This window comes from Ovis aries, chromosome 11 (genome assembly GCF_016772045.2).
Source record: "Ovis aries strain OAR_USU_Benz2616 breed Rambouillet chromosome 11, ARS-UI_Ramb_v3.0, whole genome shotgun sequence".
Taxonomy (NCBI): Eukaryota; Metazoa; Chordata; class Mammalia; order Artiodactyla; family Bovidae; genus Ovis; species Ovis aries.
In genome coordinates, this window is record NC_056064.1 from 37,954,434 (window position 1) to 37,973,330 (window position 18,897).

General features: G+C 40.0%; 1 protein-coding gene across 1 annotated transcript in view; it reads left to right on the forward strand.

The window, feature by feature from the left end:
* SKAP1 (src kinase associated phosphoprotein 1) overlaps positions 1-18,897 on the forward strand; it is a 306,266-nt gene that overhangs the window by 163,760 nt on the left and 123,609 nt on the right. The window lies entirely within an intron of this gene.

Genomic DNA, 18,897 nt, shown 5'->3' on the forward strand with positions numbered 1-18,897 from the left:
AGAAATTTTAAAAAATTCTTACCTATCCATAGACTTCAATTCAGTTGCTTAGTTGTGTCTGACTCTTTGCAACCCCATGAACTACAGCATGCCAGGCCTCCCTGTCCATAGACTAGTGCACAGTAATATTAATCTTATGCCTATTTTTGGTTTTTGTTTTTCTAAATTAAAAAGCCACACCACTGTCAGATGTTTTTCCATTGCTTTTACAGTTCAGTTCAGTTCAGTCACTCAGTCGTGTCCGACTCTTTGCAACCCCATGAACCGCAGCACACCAGGCCTCTCTGTCCATCACCAACTCCCAGAGTCCACCCAAACCCATGTCCATTGAGTCGGTGATGCCATTCAACCATCTCATCCTCTGTATTCCCCTTCTCCTCCTGCCCTTGATCTCTCCCAGCATCAGGGTCTTTTCAAATGTGTCCACTCTTCGCATCAGGTGGCCAAAGTATTGGAGTTCAGCTTCAACATCAGTCCTTCCAATGAACACCCAGGACTGGTCTCCATTAGGATGGACTGGTTGGATCTCTTTGCAGTCCAAAGGACTCTCAAGAGTCTTCTCCAACCCCACAGTTCAAAAGCATCAATGCTTAGGCGCTCAGCCTTCATTATAGTCCAACTCTCACATTCATACATGACCACTAGAAAAACCATAGCCCTGACTAGACCGACCTTTGCTGGCAAAGTAATGTCTCTGCTTTTTAATATGCTGTCTAGATTAGTCATAACTTTCCTTCCAAGGAGTAAGCAACTGTTTTTTAATTTCATGGCTGCAGTCACCATCTGCAATGATTCTGGAGCCCAGAAAAATAAAGTCAGCCACTGTTTCCACTGTTTCCCCATCTATTTGCCATGAAGTGATGGGACCGGATGCCATGATCTTAGTTTTCTGAATGTTGAGCTTCAAGCCAACTTTTTCACTCTTCTCTTTCACTTTTATCAAGAGGCTCTTTAGTTCTTCTTCACTTTCTGCCATAAGGGTGGTGTCATCTGCATATCTGAGGTTATTGATATTTCTCCCAGCAATCTTAATTCCAGTTTGGGCTTCCTCCAGCCCAGCATTTCTCATGATGTACTCTGCATATAAGTTAAATAAGCAGGGTGACAATATACAGCCTTGACATACTCCTTTTCCTATTTGGAACCAGTCTGTTGTTCCACATCCAGTTCTAACTGTTGCTTCCTGGCCTTCATACAGGTTTCTCAAGAGGCCGGTCAGGTGGTCTGGTATTCCCATATCTTTCAGAATTTTCCACAGTTTATTGTGATCCACACAGTCAAAGGCTTTGGCATAGTCAATAAAGCAGAAATGCTATTACAGAGGCTTCCCTGGTGGCTCAGATGGTAAAGAGTCTACCTGCAACATGAGGGACCCCAGTTAGATCCCTGGGTCAGGAAGATTCCCTGGAGAAGGGAATGGTTACCCACTCCAGTGTTCTTTCCTGGAGAATTCTATGGACAGAGGAGCCTAGATGAGGTCGCAAAGAGTCAGGCATGACTGAGTGACTAACACTAAGATGCTATTACAAAGATAAACAACTAGATCAATAATTATGAGTAAGAGAGGTTTCAAGAGCCATGTTAAAATTTAAGCTGACCACTAAATGGTGGCCAAAGTGTTATTTTGTTACTTTCTGAGTCCTCTCTTTAAAGATATCTGTGTTAGAGGATTTCCTTACAAATAAATCCCTTAATTAGTTTGAAATGACAGAAGCCTTTCTTTAAAGCACAATCTGAAGTCACATTTCTTCTGTCCGCCAGCCTAAATGTGTGGTATTTGATGTGGGTGCAGGCAACATCTACTTGGTGAGCATCATAGGAACCAGGAGCAGTCGGGAACGTGAGAAAGAGGTGTGGCGATGTTGGCAAAGAGCTTCACAGTTCCTGTTTGGGCACCTGGGGAATGGAGTGTGTAAAAACTTGGGCTGTGAATCTAGACTGCCTAATCTGAACACAGAGTCTGTCTTGGCATTTATAGAGGCTTTGTTCACAATAGCCCCAAACTGAAAACAAGTCACGTACCCATCAACTGGTGAATAAACAAACTTTGGTATATCCATATAATGGAATACCATTTGGCAATAAAAAGTACTAAACTACTGACACATATTTTTTTGTTAGTAGTGTATCACTTTTACATATAGGGCTTCCCAGGTGGCACTAGTGGTAAAGAACCCACTTGCCAACACAGGAGATATATTTAAGAGATGCAGGTTTGACCCCTGGGTCAGGAAGATCTCCTGGAGGAGGTCATGGCAACCCACTCCAATATTCTTGCCTGGAGAATTCCATGGACTGAGGAGACTGGCAGAAGCCTATAGAGTCTGTGGAGTTGCAAAGAGTCAGACATGACTGAAGTGACTCACACTGAAGTGACTTCACACGCACACACTGATACATATAACCACATGGATGGATTTCAAAGGTTTTATGGTAATTGAAGGAAGTCAAACATAAAAAATTAGCTAGCATATGATTTTTTTCAATTAATTTTTATTGGAGTATGGTTGCTTTACAATATTCTGTTAGTTGCTATTGAACAGCAAAATGAATAAGCCATATATATACATGTGTCCCGTCTCTTTTGGAATTCCTTCCCATTCAGGTCACCACAGTGCGTTAGGTCAAGTTCCCTGTGCTATACAGTCTGTTCTCATTAGTTATCTATTTTATACATAGTGTCAATAGTGTATATGTGGGGGGTTCAGGATTGAGGGGACACATATATACTTGTGGTCGATTCATGTTGATATATGGCAAAAACCATCACAATATTGTAAAGTAATTATTCTTCAGTTAAAATAGATTAATTTGAAAATAGTATATATGTGTCAATCACAATTTCCTCCCACTCTCCTTTTCCCCCTTGGTTTCCGCATATTTGTTCTCTATGTCCATGTCTCTCTTTCTGCTTTGTGAATAAGATCATCTATACCATTTTTCTAGATTCCACATATAAGCAATATTATATGATGCCTGTTTTTCTCTTTCTGACTTAACTTCACCCTGAATGACACTCTTTAGGTCCATCCATGTCTCTACATATGATTTAATCTATCAGTCAGTTCAGTTCAGTCACTCAGTCGTTTCCGACTCCTTGCAACCCCATGAATCGTAGCACGCCAGGCCTCCCTGTCCATCACCAACTCCCGGAGTTCACTCAGATTCATGTCCATCGAGTCAATGATGCCATCCAGCCATCTCATCCTCTGTCATCCCCTTCTCCTCCTGCCCCCAGTCCCTCCCAGCATCAGAGTCTTTTCCAATGAGTCAACTCTTCGCATGAGGTGGCCAAAGTACTGGAGTTTCAGCTTTAGCATCATTCCTTCCAAAGAAATCCCAGGGTTGATCTCCTTCAGAATGGACTGGTTGGATCTCCTTGCAGTCCAAGGGACTCTCAAGAGTCTTCTCCAACACCACAGTTCGAAAGCATCAATTCTTTGGCACTCAACTTTCTTCACAGTCCAACTCTCACATCCATACATGACCACAGGAAAAACTATAGCCTTGACTAGATGGACCTTAGTCAATAGAACCTTGTTAAAAAGTCAAAACTATACATAGAAAAGTAGATCAATGGTTGCCAAAACCAGGGATAGAGGGAATATATTGACTGTAGATGGGCACAAAGGAACTTTTTGGAATGATGAAAATATTACATATCTTGATTTGGTAATGATTATATAAATAAAGAGGAACTAAAAAGCCTCTTGATGAAAGTGAAAGAGGAGAGTGAAGAAGTTGGCTTAAAGCTCAACATTCAGAAAACAAATATCATGGCATCCAGTCCCATCACTTCATGGGAAATAGATGGGAAACAGTGGAAACAGTGGCTGACTTTATATTTTGGGGCTCCCAAATCACTGCAGATGGTGATTGCAGCCATGAAATTAAAAGACGCTTACTCCTTGGAAGGAAAGTTATGACCGACCTAGATAGCATATTAAAAAGCAGAGATATTACTTTGCCAACAAAGGTCTGTCTAGTCAAAGCTATGGTTTTTCCATTGGTCATGTATGGATGTGAGAGTTGGACTGTGAAGAAAGCTGAGCACCAAAGAACTGATGCTTTTGAACTGTGGTGTTGGAGAAGACTGTTGAGAGTCCCTTGGACTGCAAAGAGATCCAACCAGTCCATCCTAAAGGAGACCAGTCCTGGGTGTTCATTGGAAGGACTGATGCTGAGGCTGAAACTCCAATACTTTCGCCACCTGATGTGAAGAGTTGACTCATTGAAAAAGACTCTGATGCTGGGAGGGATTGGGGGCAGGAGGAGAAGGGGACGACAGAGAATGAGATGGCTGGATGGTATCACTGACTCGATGAACATGAGTTTGTGTAAACTCCAGGAGTTAGTGATGGAGAGGGAGGCCTGGCGTGCTGTGATTCATGGGGTTGCAAAGAGTCGGACATGACTGAGCAACTGAACTGAACTGATAATATGTATTTCAATATATTTTTTTGAAAATTCATCACACTATACATTTTAAAATAATTCTATTTTATGTAAATTATATCTCAATAAAATATTCAAAGTCAAATATATAAACTACATTTTCCAGAAGCCTTTATGATTTGCCTGGCTTCTGTAAAAAAGTCTACTGTTATTGCTATAGGTTATGTCTTTCTATTTATTTTTTTACTGAAGTATAGTTGATTTATAACGTGTTACTTTTTGCTGTACAGCAAAGTGATTCAGTTATACATAACATTCTTAGGTCATGTCTTTCCAGAACCAAGGGATATATGAGTTCTTTGCTGCATGTATATTTCTATCCACCCTCTTCTGGTAAAACTGTATACAACAGGGCCCTAGGGGATAAAGATAGAAAGAAAGACCCTGGGTTAAATACTGGCATTAGAAGACAAAGTCCTAGAAGGAACTGTAAGCACAGGAGAGAAGGATTCAGGGAAAGTGGAGCTGGCCCAGGCCACAGAGAGAGGAAGACCAAGAACAGAGTATTGGCTGGCCCTAGGAGAGGAGGTGAGGGTGAGGTGTGGGGAAAGGTAAGCTAAGAGAGTGAGATGAAAAGTACTTCTAGGTATCACAGCTCAAATTAACATGTTTACACGTTCATGACACCCAAGTGGTTTCAGTTTCTCGGCAGTGGAATTTCTCACATAATTAAGCGTTTAGAAAAAAAATTCATTTTTGCCATTAAAAAAACATGACAAATGGTCCACATGTATCATTTGGACATAGGTTACATTACCCAGATAATGAACTCTTTCATGTAAAATTTCCAGTAGATTTTTAACATGCTAAAGTCCTGCTCATATGTTATTCTGCATTGATCTGATTGGAGCTGTTAGTGTCTAGTGGATCAATGATCAGCAAACTAAAAAGTCACTTAGCGACTATGACACTCCTGGCAGTGTTAGAATCTATTGTGTCAGGAATTCTTGTTTTATTAACTCTGTAATTGCCTGTTCAGCTGAACCAGTGAATTTTATTACACATTTCCTTTCACCTGAATAAGACCTTTGCACTGCTGCTGGTGCCCTGAGGATCCTCCATTTTTTTCTCTGCTCCATGTCTTTCTCTAGTGCTCTGTGGCTTCACTGCCATCTATTTAGGCAGAGACATGTGTGGAAAGAAAGGCTTTCAGAATATCACCACCTTGCCTTAAAGCTGTTCAGTGGCCTCTTCAGCATGGTTGCCTCCACTGAGACACGCTTTGGTCTCAGGAAGTAGGAAGTCAACAGTGCAACTAACTCTGTTTCCTGTGTGTTGATGCTTTCTTTAACCAAAGAACCATGACATTGAGTGGCATGTGAATTAACAGCATTCACTCTGGAGACAGATCCTGGCCAGTTGGCAAGTTAAATAAACTCTCTCAGCCTCAGTTGCCTTGTATGTAAAGAGGGAGGATAGGACTGGTTCCTCCCTCATAATAACATGTGGATGTCTCACCAGCACCTCAGATTCAACATGCCTGACACTTTGTTCCCCCACACCTGTAACTCGGCTACTTTCTCTTGAAAAATGACACAATCTTCTTTGACCCCATCCCCCACCCCAACATTCAGCATTCATCAAATGTTACGACCTGCCACCTAAATGAATCTGTGATACATCCATTACTCTTCATCCCTACCATCTCTGCCCAGCCCAAGCCATTACCATTCTCATCTGGAATCATCTTAGTAATCGTCCAGCTGAATTCCCCAAATTCACTCTTCAGTTCAGTTCAGTCACTCAGTCGTGTCTGACTCTTTGTGACCCCATGGACTGCAGCATGCCAGGCTTCCCAGTCCATCACCAACTCCCAGAGCATGCTCAAACTCATGTCCATCGAGTCGGTGATGCCCTCCAACCATCTCATCCTCTGTCGTCCCCTTCTCCTCCTGCCTTCAGTCTTTCCCAGCGTTAGGGTCTAAATTTACTCTTAGCTTCTTTTAATAAGATCACCATGCTGCCATTATTCAAAGATTTCTGTTTCCCTTAGAATTGGATTCAACATCACTAACACATCCAAAAAGACTTTATATGATTTCATCCTTTTCTCTGCCTCATGTCACTGCTCTTGGCTATTGTACTAGGATTTATTCATCCAATTTACATTTTCACTTATTCATTCATTCAACTAATATTTATTGAGCATCTAGTGTGTCAGGCATAGTGCAAGTGCTGAGACTACAAAGGGAACAGGATCCCTGACTGGGATGAGCCCAGTGCTTGATGGGGGATGGAGATACCGGAAGACTTAAAATGGTAAAATGTAATAGAGCAGAAGGAGTAATTAGCTTTGTGTTTGGCACATCAGAGAAAGCTTTGCAATGAGAGTGACTATATTATGCCTGGGAGGATAAACAGAAATGTTTGTGTGTGTGTGTCTATTTCTGTGTCTGTGTCTGTATCTGTGTGTAAGATTAAGTTAGATTCTTTCTGCCAGAAAGTGTTTTAGGAATATAATACACACCCAAAGCATAATTGTGCTTTAGATGTTGTTGTTGTTCAGTCACTCAGCCATGTCTGACTCTTTGCAACCCCATGGACTGCAGCACACCAGGCTTCGCTGTCCTTCACTATCTCCCGGAGTTTGCTCATTGAGTTGGTGATGCCATCCAACCATCTCATCCTCCATTGCCCCCTTCTTCTGCCTTCAGTCTTTCCCAGCATCAGGATCTTTTCCAGTGAGTCAGTTCTGTGCATCAGGTGGCCAAAGTACTGGAGCTTCAGCCTCAGTATCTGTCCTTCCAATGAATATTCAGGGTTGATTTCCTTTAGGATTGACTGGTGTGATCTCCTTGCTGACCAAGGGCCTCTCAAGAGTCTTCTCCAGTACCACAGTTCAAAAGCATCCGTTCTTTGGCACTCAGCCTTCTTTACGGTTCAACTCTCACATCCATACATGACTACTGGAAAAACCATAGCTTTGACTATACGGACCTTTGTTGGCAAAGTGATGTCTCTGCTTTTTATTATGCTGTCTAGGTTTGTCATAGCTTTCTTCCAAGGAGCAAGCGTCTTTTAATTTCATGGCTGCAGTAACCATCTGCAGTGGTTTCAGAGCCCAAAGAAATAAAGTCTCTCACTGTTTCCATTGTTTCCCCATCTATTTGCCATAAAGTGATAGACTGGATGCCGTGATCTTAGTTTTTTCAGTGTTTAGTTTTAAGTCAGCTTTTTCACTCTCCTCTTTTACCTTCATCAAGAGTCTCTTTAGTTCCTCTTTGCTTTCTGCCACAAGGGTGCTGTCATCTGCATATCTGAGGTTATTGATATTTCTCCCGGCAATCTTGATTCCAGCTTGTGCGTCATCCAGCCCAGCATTTTGCATGATGTACTCTGCATATAAGCTGAGCCTTGACATTCTCCTTTCCCAGTTTTGATCCAGTCCATTGTTCCATGTCCAGTTCTAACTGTTGGTTCATGACCTGCATACAGATTTTTCAGGAGGCAGGTAAGGTGGTCTGGTATTCCCATCTCTTGAAGAATTTTCCACAGTTTGCTATGATGCACATAGTCAAAGGGTTTAGCATAGTCAATGAAGCAGAAGTAGATGTTTTTCTGGAATTCCTTTGCTTTTTCTATGATCCAATGGATGTTGGCCATTTGATCTCTGGTTCCTCTGCCTTTTCCAAATCCAGCTTGTACATCTGGAAGTTCTCAGTTCATCTATTGTTGAAGCCTAGCTTGGAGGATTTTGAGCATTACCTTGCTAGCATGAGAGATAAGCGCAATTGTACAGTAGTTGTAGAAGATGCTTAATAGTTTCCCAGATCATTGAGGTGTATAACCAGCACAAGCTATTGGTCATTTCTCTCAGAACAAATAAAGCTGATGGAACATTTCCTTTTTTTCATAAAGAGTAGTTTTCTATCATCTTTGTTAAAATCTCTTCATTGTTTTGAGTGGTCAGTGCAAATTCTCAAGTTTTCATTTTCTTCATATGTATCCCAGGAACTGGAAAATAAAAAAAAACAGCTGTTGGTTGTGGAATTTGGTCAGAATGAACCTAAAAGAAAATAAATTCAACATTCTTGGATTTTGAGTCTTTTTAACTGACTTCTCAAGGAATGCACCATATACTCATCTTATAAATCAGACCTTCTTTAAGATTTAATTCCAGTACAGAGGAATTAGACCATCCACAAATGACAGAAAGTCTGTCACTTTAAGGTTTTGTGGCCTGCCTAAATCCCAGGTTATGTGTAAAATATCTACTTTTATAGAAATGCAACTTTAATACTTAACTGCTACTGAAAGTCCATTTCATAAATGTAATAGTTTCCTTTAAAATTTGGTTTCTGGTTGTATTTTATTTTCTAAAACTTTCAGATAATCAAAAGTATTCTCATAATTAATTCCTGAAAAATATGTTACAAAGATAATTTCTGCAATGTAAAAGAAATATTCTTTAAAAAGAAACTTAATTTTCTTTTTATGCCTATGATGCTTATTGACCATGTTATTTTGCAGACATTTCACAGAATTGTTTTTACTATAAGGAAACTGATTGATAACCACAGATACTATTTGCTGCAGATAATATCTTGTCTAAACTCTGTTACATAAAGACCTCAATGCACTTATTGCATAAGATATTTTAGTGTTCTTAGTTTTAAGCTCAGTGTCTAAGATACAGAGAAATGAATGCAACTAACTCAGCCTGTGCTTCTGAAAGAAACATTTGTCAATTAAGCAAAATTGAATTGCTTGTAAGACTTCTGAAAGTACTGATGACATCTCAGGAGTAAAAAGCAATGGGAACATTACTCTCTGCTTCCTTTGGCTAAAGAGTAAGAAATAAGAAAAGTTGCCTGACCAAGGGTAAAGTTGACCTAAAACTCTATAGACTATTTCATTTGAAATGATTAGGAAAGTACAGTATATGGAACAAAAGAAGTTAAACTGAAAAATGTAAACTGTAAGTTAGGAGACCTCATAATTATAGCAACATCACCTTTTCTGCTTCCTAATTCTTCCTTAAAATGTGCTTTCTGATATAGACTCTGAAGATATAAAGATGAATAAGACCCAGTCCCTGCCTTCAAGGAACTAGCAATCCAGTGGAAAACAGATGTGCACAGCTAACCCTAATTATTGAGATATATTAGTGTTTTCAGCAAGGTGCTAAGTAGAGGGAGAACAAAATAAGTTTTACCTAAGGGAATCAGGGAAGACTTCGCAGAGGAGGTGACATTTAGTTGAATCTTAAAGGATGAGTGGACTTTAACCTAAGGAAGAAGGAAAGCAGGGATACCTTGAAATGGGAAAATATCAAGAAACAAAAGCAAATTGTATAAAAATACTTAGCAGATTGGAGAATATGCAGGGAGAATGACATGGAGGTAACTTAAGGTTAATTGTGAAAAATATGAATATTCCTCTTCCCTTAATCCACTCTCATCACCTCCTGTTAATAGTTTAGACTTTAGTTTGTGAGATATTAGGGAACCAAAAAACCTTAGTATTTCATGATGGGGATGTTTTATTGTTTGGTCATCTGCAATCAGCTCTTCACCCTTCCTATAAACTCCCTTATCCTTTTTGTGTTACCACCTATTATATGTGGTATTAATAAGAGTAGTTTCTTCCACTATCAAATTTTTCTTCAACAAAATCTGGTGTTGTCAGGGTCCAACCACCTGATTTAAGGTTGACCAAATGAACACTCCTCTTTGGATACTTTGAATTTTAATCAAGTGACGCAAAGATGCGAGGACATCTGGCGGTCATATACACAACAGCAGCAGAAACTACAGTTGGTGCATTGTGGGATTTTGTTGTGGTTTCTGTCCCTTGACCCTTGGGAGCTCCTCTGATTCTAACCTTGAGTCATTTTCTGCCTTGCCAGTAAGAGCTATGTCCAAACAATGTCCAAAAGCAAATTAATCATTCAAATTCAAGGAGTTATGCAACTGGGATATTAGAACTATAGGTTCAGAAATTTAAATGAAAGACTTTTCAGAGATAGAGATAGGTTTTATTAAAACCTGTATTTCTCTTGTTTTAAAGCTAAAACTTAAAGCCCAAGAGATAGATCACCCTGGGAGAAACTACAGAGGAAGGAAACAAGAGGATCAGAAATAATACTCTGGGAGATGCCAATATGTGAAGAAGCAGACAGAGGTGATAGTAAGGAAAAGGATATCAGAGAATTAGGAGAACTCAGGGAAGAAATAATTTCAAAGAGGGGGTCAGAAATATAGCAAATTGCTTAAAGATCTGACAGAGTAAGTACTGAGAAGAAGTCATTGGGATGGGCAATTAGTGGGCCATTGGGTACTTTGAAAGAAGAGGTTTAGAGTCACTTTTCAGGTAGGAGTCAAAATCCTATTGTTAAGGAACTAATAACTGCAGATGGTGACTGTAGCCATGGATTAAAAGACTCTTACTCCTTGGAAGAAAAGTTATGACCAACCTAGACAGCATATTAAAAAGCAGAGACATTACTTTGCCAACAAAGGTCTGTCTAGTCAAAGCTATGGTTTTTCCAGTAGTCATGTATGGATGTGAGAGTTGGACTATAAAGAAAGCTGAGCGCTGAAGAATCGATGCTTTTGAACTGTGGTATTGGAGAAGACTCTTGAAAGTCCCTTCGACAGCAAGGAGATCCAACCAGTCCATCCTAAAGGAAATCAGTCCTGAATATTCATTGGAAGGACTAATGCTGAAGCTGAAACTCCAATACTTTGGCCACCTGATGCAAAGAGCTGACTCATTTGAAAAGACCCTGATGCTGGGAAACATTGCAAGCAGAAGGAGAAGGGGACGACAGAGGATGAGATGGTTGGATGGCATCACCGACCCAATGGACATGGGTTTGAGTAAATCCAGGCGTTGGTGATGGACAGGGAGGCCTGGCATGCTGCAGTCCATGGGGTCACAAAGAGTTGGACATGCCTCAGCTACTGAGCTGAACTGAGCTGGAGAAACTAATAGGTGACAAATGGAAGCAGTAGTACAGACTGTTTTAACTCAAAGTTTACTGGTATGATAAGGGATGAAACAGCAGAAAGGGGGTTAGGGTTAACAGAAGGCTTTTTCTCTAGAGAACTGAGACTTTTCAAATGGAGGAGGAGACATTGAAATTTTTGGGAAAAGAGATTGGGAATGGCACAGTAAGTGTGGTAGATCTCAAGGGGACAAAGGATTGTGGTGATTGACCCTGAGATCCAGGCTGAATAGGCAAGAAAGTGCAGTGGCTCTCAAGTGCAGGAATGCCTGTGTGCTCAGTCACTCAGTCAGGTCCAACTCTTTGCGATCCCACAATACTGCCATTTCCTACTCCAGGTTCTAAAGTGAGGTGGAAACAAACAGAAACTCCATTTGAATCAGCTCGGCTGGCTTGAAGGAGTGCATTTGGTATCACCAAATTCTGAGCTGCTCTTACATGCGTACGTGCTAAGGCACTCAGTCAGGTCCAACTCTTTGCGACCCTATGGACCATGGCCCACCAGGCTCCTCTGTCCATGGGATTCTCCAGGCAAGAATATTGGAAGAGATTGTCATGCCCTTCTCCAGGGGATCTTCCCCACCCAGGGAGAGAACCCACATCTCTTCTGTGTTCTGCATTGGCAGGTGGGTTCTTTACCACTAGCACCAGCTGGGTAACAGTCAAAACTGAACAAAGTTGCTATACTTTATCCTTGCTGCCTTCATCATTAGAGTGAAAAACTGGAAACAATCTAAGTGTCCACTAGTGGGGATTTCTTAAATAAATTATGATATATCCAAATTGTGGTGGCTCAGATGCTACAGAATTCCCTGGTGGCTTAGACGCTAAAGAATCCATCTGTAATTCAGGAGACCCAGGTTTGATCCCTGGGTCGGGAAGATCCGCTGGAGAAGGAAATGGCTACCTAACTCATTGGAAAAGAGCTTGATGCTGGGGAAAAATTGAAGGCAAAAGGAGAAGAGGGCAGCAGAGGATGAGATGGTTAGAGAACATCACCAACTCAATGGACATGAATTTGAGCTCACTCTGGGAGATAGTGATGGACTGGGAAGCCTGGTGTGTTGCAGTTCACAGGGTTGCAAAGAGTTTGACATGAATGAATGACTCATCAACAACAAATGTCATGACTATTTTTTTGAAAATAAGTAGATGGTTATCATTGTGTTAATGATTATATTCCAGCCATAATTCGAATTGTTGTTGTTCAGTCACTCAGCCATGTCTGACCCTTTGTGACCCCATGGACTACAGCATAGCAGGCTTCGCTGTCCTTCACTATCTCCGGAGTTTGCTCAAACTCACATCCATTGAGTTGGTGATGCCATCCAACCATCTCATCCTCCATTGCCCCCTTCTCCTTCTGCCTTCAATCTTTCCCAGCATCAGGGTCTTTTCCAGTGAGCTAGTTCTTTGCATCAGGTGGCCAAAGTACTGGAACTTCAGCTTCACTGTCTGTCCTTCCAATGAATATTCAGGGTTGATTTCCTTTAGGATTGACTGGTGTGATTTCCTTGCTGACCAAGGGCCTCTCAAGCGTCTTCTCCAGTACCACAGTTCAAAAGCATCAATTCTTTGGCACTCAAGCCTTCTTTACGGTTCAACTCTCACATCCATACATGACTACTGGAAAAACCATAGCTTTGACTATATGGACCTTTGTTGGCAAAGTGATGTCTCTGCTTTTTATTATGCTGTCTAGGTTTGTCATAGCTTTCTTCCAAGGAGCAAGGATCTTTTAATTTCATGGCTGCAGTTGCAGTCACCATCTGCAGTGATTTCAGAGCCCAAAGAAATAAAGTCTCTCACTGTTTCCATTGTTTCCCCATCTATATTGCCATAAAGTGATAGATTGGATGCCGTGATCTTAGTTTTTTCAATGTTTAGTTTTAAGTCAGCTCTTTCACTCTCCTCTTTTACCTTCATCAAGAGTCTCTTTAGTTGTTCTTTGCTTTCTGCCACAAGGGTGCTGTCATCAGCATATCTGAGGTTATTGATATTTCTCCCGGCAATCTTGATTCCAGCTTGTGCTTCATCCAGCCCAGCACTTTGCATGATGTACTCTGCATATAAGCTGAATAAGCAGGGTAACAATAAGCCTTGACATTCTCCTTTCCCAGTTTTGATCCAGTCCATTGTTCCATGTCCAGTTCTAACTGTTGGTTCATGACCTGCATACAGGTTTTTCAGGAGGCAGGTAAGGTGGTCTGGTATTCCCATCTCTTGAAGAATTTTCCACAGTTTATTGTGATGCACACAGTCGAAGGGTTTAGCATAGTCAATGAAACAGAAGTAGATGTTTTTCTGGAATTCCTTTGCTTTTTCTATGATCCAATGGATGTTGGCCATTTGGTCTCTGGTTCCTCTGCCTTTTCCAAATCCAGCTTGTACATCTGGAAGTTCTCAGTTCATCTGGAAGTTCTCAGTTCATCTAATGTTGAAGCCTAGCTTGGAGGATTTTGAGCATGATCTTGCTGGCATGTGAAATGAGTGCAATTGTGTGGTAGTTTGAACATTCTTTGACATTGCCTTTCTTGCCTTGAGAACCCCTTGAACAGTATGAAAAAGTATGACATTTGAGAAGGTTAAGAAGCATGTTATAAAACATTATGTAAACATGATTTGATTTTGCCAAGATTTTGTGTACATGTGTGAGTACATGCATATATGCAAAGGAGATATCTGAAAGAAAAAGTCACAAATGGTGATTTTTATTTGTATTTTCTATATGATTTAAATGTTTACTATATATTTCTATTATTTTAGGGCTCAGAAAATACACTAAAGTTGTTTTTTCAGTAATACAAAGCATTAGAAACACCCAAATCACTTATGTTTCCTCCCCACCAGTCAGAACTTTCTTTTTTCTTAGTGTGGTTTATCTCCTAGAGGTAGGAACTGAGCTGATTAAATTAATGTATGCCAATTTCTGAATAATTAGTATCTCCATTGTCCTTCAAAACATATATAGTTTCTTAAAATATAAATGAATCTCAAAGTGATATTCAAGGTAGATGAACAATGAAGCATGATAATTTGGATAAGCCCCAGAATATGACCCCAGGGCTTCCTTGCTGGCTCTGTGGTAAAGAATCCACCTGCCAATGCAGGAGACCCGGGTTTGACCACTGGTCCATGAAAATCCCATATTCAGAGGAACAACTATGCCCATGTGCCACAACTACCGAAGCCCGAGCTCCCTAGAGCCTGTGCTTTGCAACAAGACAAGCCACTGCAGTGACAGGCCCTCACACTACAACCAGAGAGGAGTGCCTGCTCGCCACAACTAGAGAAAGGCCCACACAGCAATGAAGACCCAGCACAGCCAGAACTAAGTAAATAAATGAAAATCGTAAAATAAGAATATGACCCCAAAGCAGATTAACCCTGCCAGGGAAGGTATGTATATCCCTCAGGGTCATATTCCCATTTATGCCACATTCTCTAGTCCTGTTATAGATTGACACTTGTTATACACACAAGTTATGTTTTGTTTTTGTTTTTTAACCTTGTCTTATTTACTTATTTTATCACTTCCAACTTAAAATATACTTTTTTTCTATTCTATTATCTTTTACTTTGTTAAATATTCTACTGTCTTTTCAGTTCAGTTCAGTTCAGTTGCTCAGTCATGTCCGACTCTTGACCCTATGAATCGCGGCACGCCAGGCCTCCCTGTCCATCACCATCTCCCAGAGTTCACTCAGACTCATGTCCATTAAGTCCATGATGCCATCCAGCCATCTCATCCTCAGTCGTCCCCTTCTCCTCCTGCCCCCAATCCCTCCCAGCATCAGAGTCTTTTCCAATGAGTCAACTCTTCACATGAGGTGGCCAAAGTACTGGAGCTTCAGCTTTAGCATCATTCCTTCCAAAGAAATCCCAAGGTTGATCTCCTTCAGAACGGACTGGTTGGATCTCCTTGCAGTCCAAGGGACTCTCAAGAGTCTTCTCCAACACCACAGTTCAAAAGCATCAATTCTTCGGCTCTCAGCCTTCTTCACAGTCCAACTCTCACATCCATACATGACCACAGGAAAAACCATAGCCTTGACTAGACGGGCCTTAGTCGGCAAAGTAATGTCTCTGCTTTTGAATATACTATCTAGGTTGGTCATAACTTTTCTTCCAAGGAGTAAGCGTCTTTTAATTTCATGGCTGCAGTCACCATCTGCAGTGATTTTGGAGCCCCAAAAAATAAAGTCTGACACTGTTTCTACTGTTTCCCCATCTATTTCCCATGAAGTGATGGGACCAGATGCCATGATCTTTGTTTTCTGAATGTTGAGCTTTAAGCCAACTTTTTCACTCTCCTCTTTCACTTTCATCAAGAGGCTTTTTAGCTCCTCTTCACTTTCTGTCATAAGGGTGGTGTCATCTGCATATCTGAGGTTATTGATATTTCTCCCAGCAATCTTGATTCCAGCTTGTATTTCTTCCAGTCCAGCGTTTCTCATGATGTATTCTGCATATAAGTTAAATAAGCAGGATGACAATATACAGCCTTGACATACTCCTTTTCCTATTTGGAACCAGTCTGTTGTTCCATGTCCAGTTCTAACTGTGCTTCCTAACCTGCATACAGATTTCTCAAGAGGCAGGTCAGGTGGTCTGGTATTCCCATCTCTTTCAGAATTTTCCACAGTTTATTGTGATCCACACAGTCAAAGGCTTTGGGATAGTCAATAAAGCAGAAATAGATGTTTTTCTGGAACTCTCTTGCTTTTTCCATGATCCAGCGGATGTTGGCAATTTGATCTCTGGTTCCTCTGCCTTTTTTAAAACCAGCTTGAACATCAGAAAGTTCACAGTTCACGTATTGCTGAAGCCTGGCTTGGAGAATTTTGAGCATTACTTTACTAGCATGTGAGATGAGTGCAATTGTGCGGTAGTTTGAGCATTCTTTGGCATTGCCTTTCTTTGGGATTGGAATGAAAACTGATCTTTTCCAGTCCTGTGGCCACTGCTAAGTTTTCCAAATGTGCTGGCATATTGAGTGCAGCACTTTCACAGCATCATCTTTCAGGATTTAAAACAGCTCAACTGGAATTCCATCATCTCCACTAGCTTTGTTTGTAGTGATGCTTCCTAAGGCCCACTTGACTTCACATTCCAAGATGTCTGGCTCTAGATAAGTGATCACATCTCATGATTTTCTGGGTCGTGAAGATCTTTTTTGTACAGTTCTGTGTATTCTTCCCACCTCTTCTTAATATCTTCTGCTTCTGTTAGGTCTATACCATTTCTGTCCTTTATCGAGGCCATATTTGCATGAAATGTTCCCTTGGTATCTCTAATTTTCTTGAAGAGATCTCTAGTCTTTCCCATTCTGTTGTTTTCCTCTGTTTCTTTGCACTGATCGCTGAAGAAGGCTTTCTTATCTTTTCTTGCTATTCTTTGGAACTCTGCATTCAGATGCTTGTATCTTTCGTTTTCTCCTTTGCTTTTTGCTTGTCTTCTTGTCACAGCTATTTGTAAGGCCTCCCCAGACAGCCATTTTGCTTTTTTGCATTTCTTTTCCATGGAGATGGTCTTGATCCCTGTCTCCTGTACAATGTCATGAACCTCATTCCATAGTTCATCAGGCACTCTGTCTATCAGATCTAGACCCTTAAATCTATTTCTCACTTCCACTGTATAATCATAAGGGATTTGATTTACTGTCTTTTAGTTTTCTGTAATTTGACTTCTATATATTTACATTTAATTCAGGTGGAATTTATTTTGGTATCTAGTGTGAAATATTTTTATATTTAGTGTGAGGCATCGCTGATTCAATGGACATGAGTTTGAGAAAGCCCCAGGAGTTGGTGATGGACAGGGAAGCCTGGTGTGCTGCAGTCCATGGGGTCGCAAAGAGTCAGACACGACTAAGTGACTGAACTGAACTGAGTGTGAGATAAGAATCTAGATTGATCTCATTCCAAATTGCTACTTTTCTCAATATCATTTATTCAATCACCGTCTTTTGCTTGTGTGCCTTACCATGTATTAGTTTATTATATCTAAAAGATCTTTTTCTGTTGTGTTGATCTGAGTATTTTTGCACCAGTCATAGGGCTTACTGTAGTTCTGTAATGTTTTAATAATTGTTCATGTCAGTCATTGCTTTCCTTCTTAAAAATTTCAAAATGCTATTTTTGCTTTTTATTTTTCCTATGAATTTTAGAATTATTTTTATCAACTGTCTTAAAAATCTTAATTTGGTTTTAGTTCATATAGCATTAAACTGAAAACTTGACTTGAATCTCTCCACTCTGTACCAGCAAATTATTTTCCGTCTCCTAAGTATTTTTCAGAGGCTCCCTGTTACAGTGGTGGCAGTGGATGTATTAACACACTGCAGTGGTGACGCAAAGGTTTGTAAGGCAAGGATTGCCTATTTTCAAGTAAAGTTAGTATATTAAAAAACTGTGACATTTAGGGCCTTCCACTATTAAGCATCTTTGTAATACAAGTTTTGTTGTTGTTTTTTAAGTAGTCCTTTTTTATCTTATTATTTCAGTGTGTCATCTTGAACTTTAGCTACTAATTGTTAAGTTATCCGGGACTGATTTATTTTCCATTCTTTTCCCATTTTTATAAATTGGCTTATCATAGTAAGTTGAAGACCTCTTCAAGTTTTCTTTCTTGTAACTCTAGAGAGTAGGTAAGGTCTGTCTTTCAGAGACTTTACAGATTCATTTTGTAAGGTATTCCAAAGCCTAGAATAATTATTACTTTAACTACCTGTATGATCTCAGGGAAGTTATTTAAATTCTCTAATCTTAAGCTTTCTCTTCTATACAGTGGGCATAGTAATATATACCTGAGGTATTACTGTTAGTATACATATAAATGGCCTCTGTGTGGTCACTCAGGAAATGGTGGGCCTTTCCATCTCTCCCTTCCCTCCATTTATTTGTCAATATCTATTTTGTCAGTCCTCCCGGCCTTTGTTTGCATAATCGCTCTCCCTAAGGAAGTTCCTAAATGTCTCCCATGGCTGGTACTTAAGACCAAATGAGGAAAGGATAGAAATAGAGCAAATAATTTTGTAAGCAATCTAATATTAAATTAATTACAAATCATTTTATAACAGCAAATGAAGCTAAGCCATACCCATCCTTTAGAAAAATAAGCAAAGTTTAGAAAATCACCTTCTAAGCTATTAATGATTAATATAGGATAATATTTTGGGTATCAACCTTAAGAACTCATTTACAGAACTCCTATTAGTACCAAGTGGTAATTCTAAATGAAAACTCTAGTCATGTCACCTTCAAGCCAAAATCATTGATTAAATGGGCATGTTCAACATTAAAGTGTGTGTGTTTAATTAAAATTGATTTTGGAAGAATTCGCCAACTACTTTTTCTTACGTTCAGAGTAATTTTTTGATTATAAAACCTAAGTAAAACTGAGGTATTATTTAGGTTAAGTTATGTATGTTGAGAAGTATCTAATTTTGTTTTTTGTCTTTTTCACAAAGGCCTAGTATTTTATATATCTAC